Below are 14,558 nucleotides of genomic sequence, written 5' to 3' on the forward strand. Positions count from 1 at the left end.
ATTAGGTTTTCCTTGTGCTGAAGACGTTCATAATGTGTGACTTATCACAATGAGCTGACTCTGAGCGAGCCGCCGCAGACAACTGACGCGTGGAAACAACAGCCGTCAGGCTTCAGGATTCTCATTTAACAACATAGATATGGATACACGCCCTTATAATCTCAAATGGACCACTCATTGGCCTACTGAAATCTGTAGCAGCATAAAATTCATTTCAGCAGGTTATTATTAGTGTAGGTGTGTAGGAACTGAAGTGAGGAATTTCTGTGCCACTAGTAGCACCAAATGGAATTGCAAACATAATTTGATTTCTGAAGAAAAACTTGTTAGTGCAAATATGGCTACCATGATGCTAGCATGTTGTGGCCGGGTGTTGCTATGCTAATGCCAAGGTGTTCAATGTCTGTTGCTATGTGATTGCTGGCTGGTCCAAGTCGAGCCCAACGTCAATGTAAGTCTATGGGATTTTTTCACCCATTTTATTATTCTCTAGGTGAAATGTATGAAGGTGTAATCATTTTTACCATTGTTCAAACACATGTTTGTGTGAAGATCAACCAATGAATGCCCAGTTTTTCTTTGCACTTTAAACTAGGAGTATTTTCACAGAGAGAAAAAAATGAATAAATCAATAAACTCTTCACCTTTATCATCTAAGTTGGTAACTGAAAGGTCACAGGGTTTTGATAGAACCATGAACTATATTTTGCCCTTTAGCAAAACACCCAAATCTACATTGTTCTGAATCATTTCTGCAGTACCTTTTGAGCTCTGTAACTTTTAATAACGAATATGCTTGTGATGTATTTTCAAACGTCACCAGTCTTTTAGAAATATGCTCTGAACAAGACGCTTGAGTTATAACATCAATTATAACTTCAACTATAATTACGAACTACAACTGGATTATTTACACAATAGCAACAACATGGACTTTAAGAACTAGACTTGCCATAAGTAAGGGATTATGATTTACCTGATACGAGAGTGTCACATATGTCACTACTTATCTTTTGAAATTTTCATTATATAAGGATTTCTGTTATTTTATCAAACAGAGTGAGACAGACAAATCAACTAATATCATAATGCATCACAGAATTCATGAATTTAATTGCTAATACTCACTGGTGTTCGTGCTGTTGTCACTTCCTGTTGGATGATGTCATCAAGGAAATGGCTATTTCTGGATTTTAGCAGGCAGCTCTGGTGAAGATGTTTCATGGCTTATCGAACTATTTGTCCAATTTCAATTCAGTGAGAATAAATAGGTAATGAGATAAATGAAAACACTTCAGCCACCGTTGTGCTCCCGCTGGTATGACGTTGAGCAATCACTTCATCTTCACTCTTTCTTTCTTCTGGGAAATGCTTTTCTTGATTTAAACAAATGAAAAATAAAAAACTCTGACATGTCGGCCATTCTTCAGATCTGGCCTGTGACCTTCACACACACACACTACCTAGAAGAAAATAACTATAAAACCCAGCAACAAAAAATGAAAGCAAATGTCAACCGACACACACATGTGCGTGCTTTCTCTAAAAATAGACTTGTTCACATTCATACATGCACACGCACAGGCTGTGAGTCAAACAGAAACACTTTTAATGATCATACTCCTCGTACACACCAAGTGCAAAGTTCCGATCAGCAATAAGCCTTCTAATTGGATTAGAGCAAATTACCATTTGTAATATCGGCTCAGTTTTAGTCATGGCAATAATCTTCTGATCCTGCCACTGCAGAGACATGTATTACTACCTAAGACAATGAACCTGAAAAAAAAATAATGTGTCTACAATGTTCCATTGGATTATATCAGCTACTACATGTTCATATCACAGCCTTGCAGACTGGGTTATTATTTTACTGCAGTTACTTCTGGGTAAATCTCATTAATGCAGTCCTCAGGTAAGTGTACATCATTTCAAATATAAATTATAAGAATATTATTGGCAACGATTTACAATAAGGTCCCAGTAGTTAATGCATTAACAAAATGAACAGACCAATTCATTTGTTACAGTATTTATTCATCTTTGTTAATGTCAGCTGCAGGTCATTAAATTATATTAACAGATGAGTTTAATATTGTATTACTAAATCATGAAATTAACAGGACTATGCTTTTATCTGTGTAAAACTTATTTAGTGAGAGATAAAATGACTGTGCACTTTTCAGTACAATATAATGTCTTTTTTTTCCGTCTTTTTTGGGGTAAAATGTGAGATTTACCCATATAGCTCACTAGCACCAAAACGTACACTATAAAGACGATGAACTGATTCTGTATAAAAGACACACAAGGGGAAAAACAACCAAACAAACAAGCAAGTCAGACTGAAAGACATTGATTGAATCATTTCAGCTTCAGCTGTTGAATGGAGATGTGGGATATTCTCATGTTTCCACTGCTTCAGTCTCCAGAGATCACGGATCAGGATTAGAACCAGAACACAGATTTTAAGATGGGACGGACGAGTCCAGTTAGAACACTGGCACTCAGGACACTCCCTCCAGAGCTCAGCCTATCACTGTACTGGTTCAGCAGCTGCAGAGCAGCCCCATTGGTCCATCCGAATCCCAACAATGAGAAGAAAGAAAAAAAAACAAGATTGAGGGTTTGGGTTATCATTCACAGTTGCATAAACTGTGTGGGACGAGCTATTCGCCATAAATAAATGGTTTCATTCTGTTTGGGTTCTGCAATGGCACTACTAAAGCTTGCAACACTAATGTCAAAGTCTAATATAAAGATTTTTCATGATATATATTTTGAAACTTATTCTATGAACTTGGAAACTGATGTTCTGAGCTTCTATTAATTTGCCGTTCCTTCTCTGGACACTATTGGTCCTCAGGGTCCAGGAGAAAATGAGATTCTACACTTCAAGAATGGTTCTGCTGGGCTGAAGAACTCTAATTTACCCCTAATTCCTCTAGAGATTAAAATGTCTCCGAGCTCCGAAGCAGATTTATGAATTTCAATATGTAAATATGAACAGACCATTAATACCTGAACTTCATACTCGCCACCTCCTCCGGGCTTTCCATCACCGTTGACATCGTACTGTACCAAGGACATGGGGTGAAGAGAATTGCAGAGTGAGGAAGTTAAGTGATCACAGTCATAAGAATTTATAAGCAACATTTTATTTATTTTTTTAAACATTATTTTAGGTTTTTAGATTTGCTGCTGTTGTGTGTCATTTGTGTGCACCACTAGCAAAAATCACCCAAAAATAATGACTCTCTTCAGAATGGAATTTTACATTGAGCAGGTGACAGGTTGAGATCACATGACCAGCTGAATATAGAGTGCAGCATACATCAAAATCGATTTCCCTACGGAGAAAATTAATTGTCACACTTTATTTTAAGGTCCAATTCTCACTATTAACAAACCATTAACTATGACTTTTGCCTCAATAAACTCATAATTTGCTGCTTATTAATAGTTAATAAGGTGTTAAGTTTAGGTATTGGGTAGGATTAGGGATGTAGAATATGGTCGTGTAGAATATGTGCTTTATAAGTACTAATAAACAGCCAATATGTTAATAATAGCCATGTTAATAAGCAACTAGTTAATAGGGAGAATTGGTTACTTCAATTTTTAACAATAACTAAAAAAAAATTTTTATAACAATAAAAAAAAACATTTAAAGATAGACCTGTTGTGAGCATCGAGGTTGTTAATCGATGTCATATGCTTTTGTTGAGGCCTTCTGTTTGCATTATTTCAACTTAATGTTTAACAACGGAATTCATGGTGACAAACTACATTACCCATGATGCTGTGCAAAATTCAGCCAATCAGAATCACGGCCAGCAAATCACACCAAAAAAGCTTGCAGGGAACCGCCTCTCCCATGAAGCACTGTAAATGACGTAATCAAGTCAGTCTCCCTCATATACAATTTGTCTTTATGGAGACAATATATTTGAAGTTAATTGCAAAAAAATGCATGTATATAAATATAAATATGCATTTTTTTAATTAACTTAAAATATATTCTCTCTATAGATATAATCAACATTGTCATTTGCAATGCTTCATGGGATTGTAGTTCTTTCCCTCAGTTAAGTACACGATCTTGTAATTTTGTCTTTTTGTTAGATTGTCAAATACTTTTTAGTTTCAAATAAAAGTTTGTTAAGTTGCGATAATGCTTCAATGAATACTTTTTTTAAATCAATGTTTCAAAAAACATGAATGGAAAAAAAAATACTTCTGGAACCAATGCCATTATTGTTCAATTCCTCTTGATGACTGTGCTGTTTGTTCATCAGGAATTTATTGATTTCATGGTGATTTTAAACTAATGCAGAAACTAATGAAGGTCCAGCTGTAGGATGGGGGTGTATCCGAAATCGGTCACTATTCCCTACATTATTCCACTAATATAGTGATATAGTGAGTGTTATTTCAGACACAGCCCAGAGTGAATCTTAGTGGACTTCACCTTCTCAAACATGGCCTCATATTTGATATACGCCCGCCAGTTGGTCCGAATCCACCGTTGGGCCAAACTGAAGGCGAGCTCTTTAGCGTGGGCTGAATTGAGCCCGGAGAGAGCTGCAAAGACATGATGGATGGGGTGAGAAGTGGGTCGGCCATTTAAATGGCAAATTCACCAACAACTGAGCATCATTAATCACATTGTAATAGTCACTTCACATACTCACAGACAAGATGTGACAGCAGGTAATTGAATTTTGAAGGGAATAATGTGATTTAGTTCACACATTGAACAGCCTGAAGATTCTTCAGGCTCACTGCTTCAAGTTATAACTGAAGTAGCTGATCTGCAAAATGTGTGTTTGATGCTAATGTATTACAGCCAGCCTGTGCCTTCCGATAAACAGAAAACCACTGTAAGTTGTTGGAAAATTACCAAACCATTATTATCTATAGAATCACAATGTTTCATTTTTTCATGCATGTTCTCTTCTGATCATTTGGTTTCCAGTGGAAAAACTTTCAGCGAGGAAAAAAAAAGACAGAACTTGATTTTAAAGTTAACTTGATTGAAGCTAGCCAAATTTGGCAAATGGCAATAAAGTTCCATGACGCCCTCATTCTCAAAAACTATGAACAAAACTACAAGGTGAAAAACAAAATTAAAATATTCAGAAAACTGTACAATTGTAATGGCATACTGTGTTGATTCACTACTATACTGTATGTACTGTATATAAAACATTATTACCACTGCTATTTGGCTATGTTTAACATTAAACAAAACCCTTCGCATTCTCGGCCCCGGAAGGGTGACCAGATTACAGTGAATTCTTACAGTTAGCCTGGACGTTGCAATGTGTTTGGCCCAACAGATGTAGCTCTTTATTTAATATATTCTGCTCTATTAATAGGTCAAAGAACTACACACCCCACCCACTCTCATTACATAAGGCTACACATCACACTGCTGCTGGCTTTTACATGAGAGTAAAAGTGTGAATCACAGTGATCCCAGTTTAAAATGTTTATTTGTAGCAACCAAACAAAAGAACATGGCTTGAAAAATGGTGACTGTCCTGATTTTATTAAAGGGGTGGTTGATTGCGATTTCACTTTTTTAACGTTAGTTAGTGTGTAATGTTGCTGTTTGAGCATAAACAATATTTGCAAAGTTACGAAGCTGAAAGTTCAATGCAAACGGAGATATCGTCTTTTAAAATTCTGGCAGTTTAATGCCTATGCTCATAGGGAGCAAGTTACTTCCCGGGTTCGTGACGTAACAAACCCAGATAAACCCTGCCCTCGGGAAAAGGCAACAAAGGGGGCGAGGCCATGCTGCGCTGCTTTAGAGAAGAGGAAGAGAAAACTAGAGGTGCATGTAAAAATCTATTCATATATGAAATGCGATTCTGTCTTCTAACGATGCTAATTGATTCACAAGTTTCAAAATCAATGTTCTAAAGCAGAGGTTCTTAATACGGTTCATCGCGTCCGCTGCTCTGCATCTCTCTCTTTCTCTCATTCAGCTCAGCTCCAACAATGAACTGTTCCATGTATACACTTATTTTCACATAGCTATGAAAAGCGTTAAACATGGACGCGCGTGCAGTTGCCGTACTGTATTAAAGTTTTAATCAGGATAAAACCGTATATTAAAAGCTAACATAAGCAGTAGCATTTACAAATAACAGCATATCTAAAAGTATGAGACAACAACAAACAAAAAACATAGGCCTAACATTAAAAGCCGTGCTTGCACAGGTTCTGCGCGATCCTCTTCCATAATATCCTCTGCTTCTCAATCGGGCTCAAACTGATACGCGATATTAACGATGCTGTTGTTTACAATACAACATGCCGCTGAGGTGAGGGGCGGGAATTTTAGATGCGCACTAGAGGCGGTTTAGCCAATCACAACACACTGGAGAAAAAAAAAAACAGTCAACCACCCCCTTTAAGAGATCTGGTCACTTTAGGCCTAGTTGATGTCATTTTCACCAAAATGTTTTTGTATGATCAAATTATCATACAATACGGACAAATATACTGATTAATTGTGCATAGTAAGAACGAGAACATGAGGCCAATATAAGATAATTTTTTTATATGAAATGTGTATATATATATATATATATATATATATATATATAGTATTTTGAATACTGTTGGTAACTAAGTTGTTATATATATATATATATATAATATATATATATACACACATACTGTATATATATATATATATATATATATATAGTCACATAAAGCAATATATACTATATAGCAAATTTCAACTGTCTGATTTTTTTTTTATTTCATTATATGTAACTGTAATATTGCCCTGTTCATTTATAAAGTTGGATATTTAAGTATGTCAACTTTATCTGCATACATACAGTACACTTGCATAGGACAATATATAATATAGTAAATCTCAACTGCTTGATTGCTTGTATTGCTGCAAAATGTAAACTATTTTAATCGCCCAGTTCTAAACTGCATGGTTTAGAGCTGGATTGGTTTGCAATGTTAATGGTACAAACATTAACACTGTGACCTTCTGTAAAGCTGCTTTCAATCACTGTGCATTGTGAAAAGTGCTATACAAATAAATTTAACTTCATATGATTTCATGTTGACTGTCGCAATATCAAATGACCATATACCCTCTATTATCATGTTTTGAAGTGGAGGCCAGGCGTTGGGCATGTCCCACTGCTGCCCACTTTCACTAAGAGAAGTGGGAACCCCGCTAGGATAGTCCAGACCTCCGCTACCCTAAACAGAGAAGGTGAGAGAGAATAAATGACCAGAATCAGGAAAGGTTTATGAAAAGCAGAAATATTGTGCAAAGAGTGCCATCTGCTGTTGCGCATGGAGTTTGCTTCAGCAACAAGATGGGAAATGCAACCTCCCACTGTTTGAGATCTCACTTTTTCCTGTGAAACCTAAAAATACTTTTCTCTTGCATTTAAGACAAATTAATAAGGAGAAAAATTGGAAGTGAACTGCAGTGTTACTCAAGAGGGAATATATTTGATGCAAAGAAATTACAATATTAATTTGTGAGTGTGAATGGAAGGTGAATTAAAGCAGCATTAGGTCAGAGGTGAGACATCTGGAGGTTGTCTGCAGGAAGGAAGCATCGCATATGTTGTATACCGTCTATGTCGCCTGCCTACAAAATCACTCACTATAAAAGGTCAGTAATTGACATAATTAATTTGTAATTCAAGGTTTGTATAGTGACAGGCTCACCGTCAGGTACTGCACAGCCTGATCGCCCATCTCTGGCTTAGAGTAACATTGTGCCCAGAAAGGTGCCATGTTAGATGGGTAGAAGGACAGGTGCTGGGTCTTGTTCACCAGGCTGAAATCAAACCAGGCTCTATTTTCTGCATCCCACAGTAGACTTTCAATAGCTTTAATTCTAGCAGAAAGTGCCTTCTCATATTCCACTGCCTTCTCTTCATTACCTACAGGAAAAGATGTCAGAAAATATCCCAGAGTGCTTTTAATATAACACAAAAACCACACTGTTCAAACTCTGCTGCCTTATTATTATTATTATTATTATTATACCTAAGGGAACTAAATCTTTTTTTTTTTATCAAATATACACTACTGTTCAAGTGTTTTTTTAAGCAAGGATGCATTACATTTATCAAAAGTGACAATAAAGACTTTACATTGTTACACAAGATTTCTATTTCAAATAGATGTTGTTCTACAGAATGTTCTATTCATCAAAGAATCCTCCCAAAAAATGTAAAGAGAATTAAGACATTTTTGAACTCGATTAAAAAAAAATCAATTTTTTATTAAATACATATCTATGTCTAATTTCAGCACACACAGAAGACAGATGACCATCATCCATCCTTTAAGCAGCAGCCTAATGAAGTTATTAAATTAAATGCCATAAACTGATTAGATGGATACATTAAATGATAGCCAAATAGATGGACCATCAAACAAAGTATAATTTCCTCTGTGTGAAATCTTCTGCCTTAACTTAAATGCCAAGTGTTTTATCTTTCTAATTTAATGAGGTGATATTATTGTTGACTTGAAAAATATTGTAGTATTACCGTATTATAAAGGATGTGTTTAAACCTTGTGTCAAAATTAGTTTGAAATCTGGAAGTAGCAAACTAGCACAATGATAGGGAGAAGACATGAAATAGGGAAATTAGTTGGAATCATACATTAAAAAAAAAAAATAATAATATGAATATTCATTAAAATCAGGAGTGTGTACAGTACCATACATATAAGTGTGTTTTTACTCTTTTACCCAGAGTCTCTGCAATACACAAACATATTCATATTCATGCACATAAACACAAAGAAAAAAACTTTTAATATGACTCCTGTAATGATCTTGTTGTGGTACATGTAAGCATCAAAATATTAAAGGAACAGTTCACCCAAAATGAAAATTTGCTAAAAATGTATTCACCTTCAGCCATTCTGAGATGTAGATTTATTTGTTTCTTCATAGGAACGGATTTGGAGAATTTTAGCATTACATCACTTGCTCACCAATGGATCCTCTGCAGTGAATGGGTGCCGTCAGAATGAGAGTCCAAACAGCTAATAACAATAAATGTCTTGTGAAGCAATCCTTCATCTGTTATCCTCTCACATCAAAAAATCCTCCAACATATTTGTTTAGAACGGTTTTGGACCGTTTTCTCTTGTGAACGGTCGAATGATCGGTGCATATTTCTCTAGAAGACTCCAGAGTATTTTAGCCAGCAGCAATGATTCAACAAATCAAAAATGTTTTAATGATGGATTTGTTTCTTACAAACACAGCTTTTCTCTTCACAAGAAATGGACTGGAGTGGACTGTGGATTATTGTGATGTTTTTATCAGCTGTTTGGACTCTTATTCTGACGGCACCCATTCACAGCATTGGTGAGCAAATGATATCATGCTAAATTTCTCCAAATCTGGTCTGATGAAGAAACAAACTCATCTACATCTTGAATGATCTGAGGCTGAATACATTTGCACCAAATTTTCATTTTTGGGTGAACTATTCCTTTAATAGGTAAAAGGAATCAAAATATTTGCATTTTGGCTTTGATAGAGCAACTAGATTCCTACCTGCTGACAGGCCCTCAGCCAGTTCTACATCATCACTGTAAGACTCAGGTCTGCAAATACACAGATTTAAATACTGCAATGCATCCAGATGCGTTACTTCATTACAGTATTCAACAATCACCGTAATAAGAATGAAATGTAAAATTTCTTAATGCAAAAGAAAATTTCATTTTGCTTTTGGGGGTGACCCTGACATGTTCTTAAACATGTTGTCTCACCTGGGCCTGTCCACCGGTACATTATATCGATTCAGGATGCGAGTCAGTGCACTCATCGCCACAGCAAGAGAGCGATTCTGCATCCAAAAGCTGTACTCTGTTTCCAGTGCTGGCAAAACCTGCCTAAACACACACAGAGCACATGCTGTGCAGAGGTGTTGTTCAGAGCGGTTCAGCGCAACACTTCAATATTCAACAAAGCTGCAGAAAGGCAGTTTAATCGGAAAGGTTACCTGAGGAAGTCTTTGTCTCCGGTGACCTCATAGAAGTTTTCCACCATTAGGGGAAGGAAGGGAGGCTGACTACGCCGCTCGTAATAAACCCGACCACCGTTTGGGGCAAAGCCATATCTAAACAGAAGTGAAGGGAAACAGTAAGTGTGTGTTTCACTGCTTAAGTCCTTTTGTATTATTAAGAGTCGAGAAAAAACCTTGTGTATTTCTTAAATAAATATGAGCTGAAGCAATCATTCTTAGTTCAACCCCACAAAAATAAATAAAACCCTTTTAAAAGATTTTTAGAAAACAGATTATACAGATTACGTGAAGGTGAATAATGACTTTCATTTAATCATTTATGAGTCAAATATCTGTTACTTAGCGGTAATGTTTTGAAATCATGAAACTGAACATGTGTGAAGTGTTTTCTATCTGTATGTGTGAAAATCAAGACAAATAAGTGCCTTTCCAACAGGTATACAAAGTTCAGAATCATTCCTCGAGCTGTGTCTGTCATTTTAGACAAAAGGAGACCGTTTATTACCCAATATGAGTGCATGAAGAACAAAAACACCTCGATTATTAGTTTCTGAAGAAAATATGAGTGGTTTTTGCCAATGCAGAACTAATTATGATGCTGTGGTGTTGTGGGAAGTTGTCAGGGTGCTGCTATGTGTATATTAAAGTCACCATGAAATCAGATTTGACAATGTTGATCATATTTATTCATACATGGTGTGTGCACCAGCATGAGGGCTAGTCATGGACATACACTGACACCTAGTGGTGTGGATGCAGCATCACACATAAGTTGTCAATTACCGATGCCAGTCTTTGGTAAAGTGTTATGAACCAGGCCAAACAGCAATGGGGTGAATCACAACAATAACATTTTTTATTTGAAGCAAAAAAGTATTACAAAACCAGACAAAAAGAAAAAGAAAGGTAGAAGACCATGTACTTATATAGACTAGAATATAGCGAGGGAAAGACCTATATAAGCATTGTGAATTAAAAACGATGGTGAAATATAAAGCTATTCATTTAAAGTTGTTGATTACATCTACAGAAACGATATATTTCAAGTCTTTTGCAATATATATATATATATATATATATAGGACCAACTCGATTATATCATTTGCAGTGCTTCATGGGACTGAGCAGTCCCTTGGTGGAGCATTCTGCACAGCATCATGGGTAATGTGGTTTTTCACCATGAATTCCACTTTTAAACATTACTATTTAAACAGATGGCTTCAACAAAAGCACATTCCATTGACTGACAACCACAGAACTCACAACAGGTCTGTCTTTAAATGTTTAGGGTTAGGTTTGTCTGTATGTGTGAACTTGTTTGTTTAATACTCATTGTATTCTACTCCTGCATGTTTTCAGTAAGGACTTTTATTTTGGTGGTGAGTCCTCCGAGAGGGTAATAATGTGATGGGAATTCGGGAAAAAGCAAAGGAAGGAAGAGTGTGGCCGGAGTGTATGGGTTGCTCTCCTCCCCAGTTCTAACACTCTGCTCAATAAACGTTTCTAGCGGTCACTATTGTCAAGTCCATCGTCTTTATTCAGATCAAGAGAGACTAACCAGTAATAGAGTTCCCTAAAATGGCCACCGGGCACGATGACTGGGTGTGGGCCTGTGGGGTGTAAATCTGTGAGTACAGCTCTGGGTGGTGTCTGACATCACGGATCTGCACAGCCATAATAAGAAGATAAATATTAGTTAGCGGTACACACTCCCATACATTAGTGAAAACCAACATTTACCTTTCGACCAAGGGACTTCCATAAACCGTGCAGCTCTTCAACCCAGCTGCGATATTTTGAGTCCGACACCCTGGACAAAAATTTTGGTCTATGGACTAGGGAACAAAATGGATGTGGTTTCATTAGCATTCACCCAAAAATGACAATTCTGTCATCATTTACGCACCCTCGGGTCATACAGTTCCGGTCTCTGACTTTCTTGGAAGCCCTGTGCTGTCAACACGGTCCAAGTAAAGTAATTTTCATTTTTGGGTGAACCATCCTCATACTATCCTGCCATTTCAAGACATTTCCACTCAAAATGTTCTTACTTTGAATGCCAGTCTGGAGGAGTCCACTGCTCAAACTCCTTACCAGGCTCTTCAAAGTATTTTTGCAAGAACTGAGGATGGGACGGTCTTATTTGGGAACCCTGAGCTCAGATTGGCAAAAGCCTTCACAATGACCTCTACAGGAAAGCAGGAACATAACGGAACAGGAAATCACAGGCCTAGAGCTTTTCAGATGGGCATCAGAACAAATCAAACAATGCTTGACTCACCAGCAGCTGTACTCAACATCATATCTACAAAGTACTTATCATCATCAAACAGTTTAGCCATCTGGACCTGTCGTAGGACTTCTCCAGTGCAGTAGATCTGACTGGTGGCAACACACACATCAGGCATCTGATGCACAGAATAACAGGGCAGTTTGTTTGTCTGCCCACTTCTTGTCTGGCTTTCACAGGTTAAGCTCTTAAAACAAAGATCAAGAACTTTCTCTCTACTGCTCTTCTTTGATGAAGGTTCAAAGCTCAGGTTCTCAGCATTCAACACTCCACCTGTTTTGTCACTGACTCAAAGTTCACCCATAATGTGAATACCATCTGGTGGCTGTTGAAGTCTTTTATAATACAGCGAGGACCATCTTCAAAGCTCATCTTTCATAAGGAAATTCACAAATCATTTCACATAATCCAAGTGACAAACACAGATTTGCACGTGTTTATATCCAAGTAATAATTACTAAAATATTCATCTCAGTGTTAAAGGTAGCCATCTCATTGGATAATGCCGATAAACTGCTCCGATTTCAGTAATGAAGCCTTGACTGAGAAGGTAGTTATAGGAACTAACCTGTCACAAGGTGCCAGGAGTGTGTCCCCAGATGAGAACAGGAGAATGAAAAGTAAATAAAACCGTGACTAATAACTAGACAGTGCACTATTACTGTAAGAGGTCTTACAAATGGAATTCTTCACATTACACTCATACAACAACACAAAGTGGGTTCTCAGTCATGAGAAACTCAGTAAAAAGACACCTTAAACACATGTGGAACTTCAGTGAGCTTTATTTTCAAACAAAAACCATCACAGATGTTAACCATTGCATTTTTACACAGCTCAAATCTTTAAAATTGTAGCATCACTGAGAAAAATGCCAATTGAAATTGTCCAAATTGAAAACGAAACAAACAAAGAAAAGAAATAAAGAAAACCACTTTTGATTTCTTAAATTTGGTTGGTCATTTTAATCTGAAGTACCTAGAAGTTAAGAAAAAAAAATAAATACATAAATCGCAAATTTAAGGGCAAAGTTTAGAGATAAAATTTTCCTTACCCTGAACTTCCAAATTTATCAGAATTTTTGAAACCAATTCTCTCCATTTCCCTCCCACCCACTAACCCAGACTGATGTATTCATGTACTCCCAACACTGAACAGAATAAGGTAAAGTGTTAGTCAGGAAGAGATACATCAGGGCAGCAAAAAAACCTTCCCACCCACCCAAATACAAACTTAAAAAAAAAAATATATATTGAAGAACGAGTGGATTTTAAATATGACAATTTTGTAAGCTTTAGAAAACTACTTTAAACAGGTGAGATGTTCTCCACCCCATTCTTCCAAAAAAAAGCAAGCAAAACCTAAAATGAAATCAAAACCCCAACCAACTTGGCAAAGACCACAGCACATCCAATCGCATGCTGCTTTACAGCATCTCAGGAACGAACCGTGATTTTCACAGCAAGTGGTTACTGAAAAACACTGGGCTGCTGCCAAAGAGCCCAGTAACTTATATACTCCTCTCTACGGGCAGATGTTTAAAACCCCCCAAAAGAAATCAAAGCCGATTACACTGGTGATGTACACACCGAGGGGTATGTGCTATAGAGAAGAGAATACAAGCTTGGATTCAAGCAATGTCACTGGGAAAAGTTTGCATGTTGTAGAATATGGAATAAATAAACTTTGCTTAGAATTTGGTAACTAACCATACAATTAGAACAAACTTTAATTGTATCAGGGGAAACAGCAACATGCCACAGTAGACAAAGCCAATCCATTAAAAAAAAAAATCTCACCTGTATTTTATGGGGACATTGGTGATGTTAAACTCCAACATAAAATTAAGCTAATTCTGTGCCAATAAATCACAATAAAGGCAAAACTGTATCCCTCCCAACCTCCCTCCAACCCACCCCATAAAGTTGCAACCCTCAAAACATCACGGGTCAAAACGCTCAACTTATTCAAAAAGCAGCAGAAGGGCTAAAGTGTCTCAAGCAAGCCCCTGTCAATCCTTAGAAACGGGAAGAAAAAAAATATCATCACTCAAAAAGGCTATTAGTGTTCGGGGGAGGGGCGATAAATATTCCGCTGCAAAAGAAAAAGTAATTTGGTTATCAGCACCCAAGAAATACCTAGATACCCCAAATACCCAGCCCATGTTAAATACCCTTGTCCCTACCACAATACTTCCTCAAAAAAAACAA

General features: G+C 36.9%; 1 pseudogene; it reads right to left on the reverse strand.

Annotated features, from left to right (window-relative positions):
• Positions 1–2,400: 2,400 nt before the first annotated feature.
• On the reverse strand, positions 2,401–13,486 carry LOC107670570 (trehalase-like; annotated as a pseudogene).
• Positions 13,487–14,558: the final 1,072 nt, after the last annotated feature.

The sequence above is a fragment of the Sinocyclocheilus anshuiensis genome, unplaced genomic scaffold, assembly GCF_001515605.1.
Source record: "Sinocyclocheilus anshuiensis isolate Anshui unplaced genomic scaffold, SAMN03320099.WGS_v1.1 scaffold140, whole genome shotgun sequence".
Classification (NCBI taxonomy): domain Eukaryota; kingdom Metazoa; phylum Chordata; class Actinopteri; order Cypriniformes; family Cyprinidae; genus Sinocyclocheilus; species Sinocyclocheilus anshuiensis.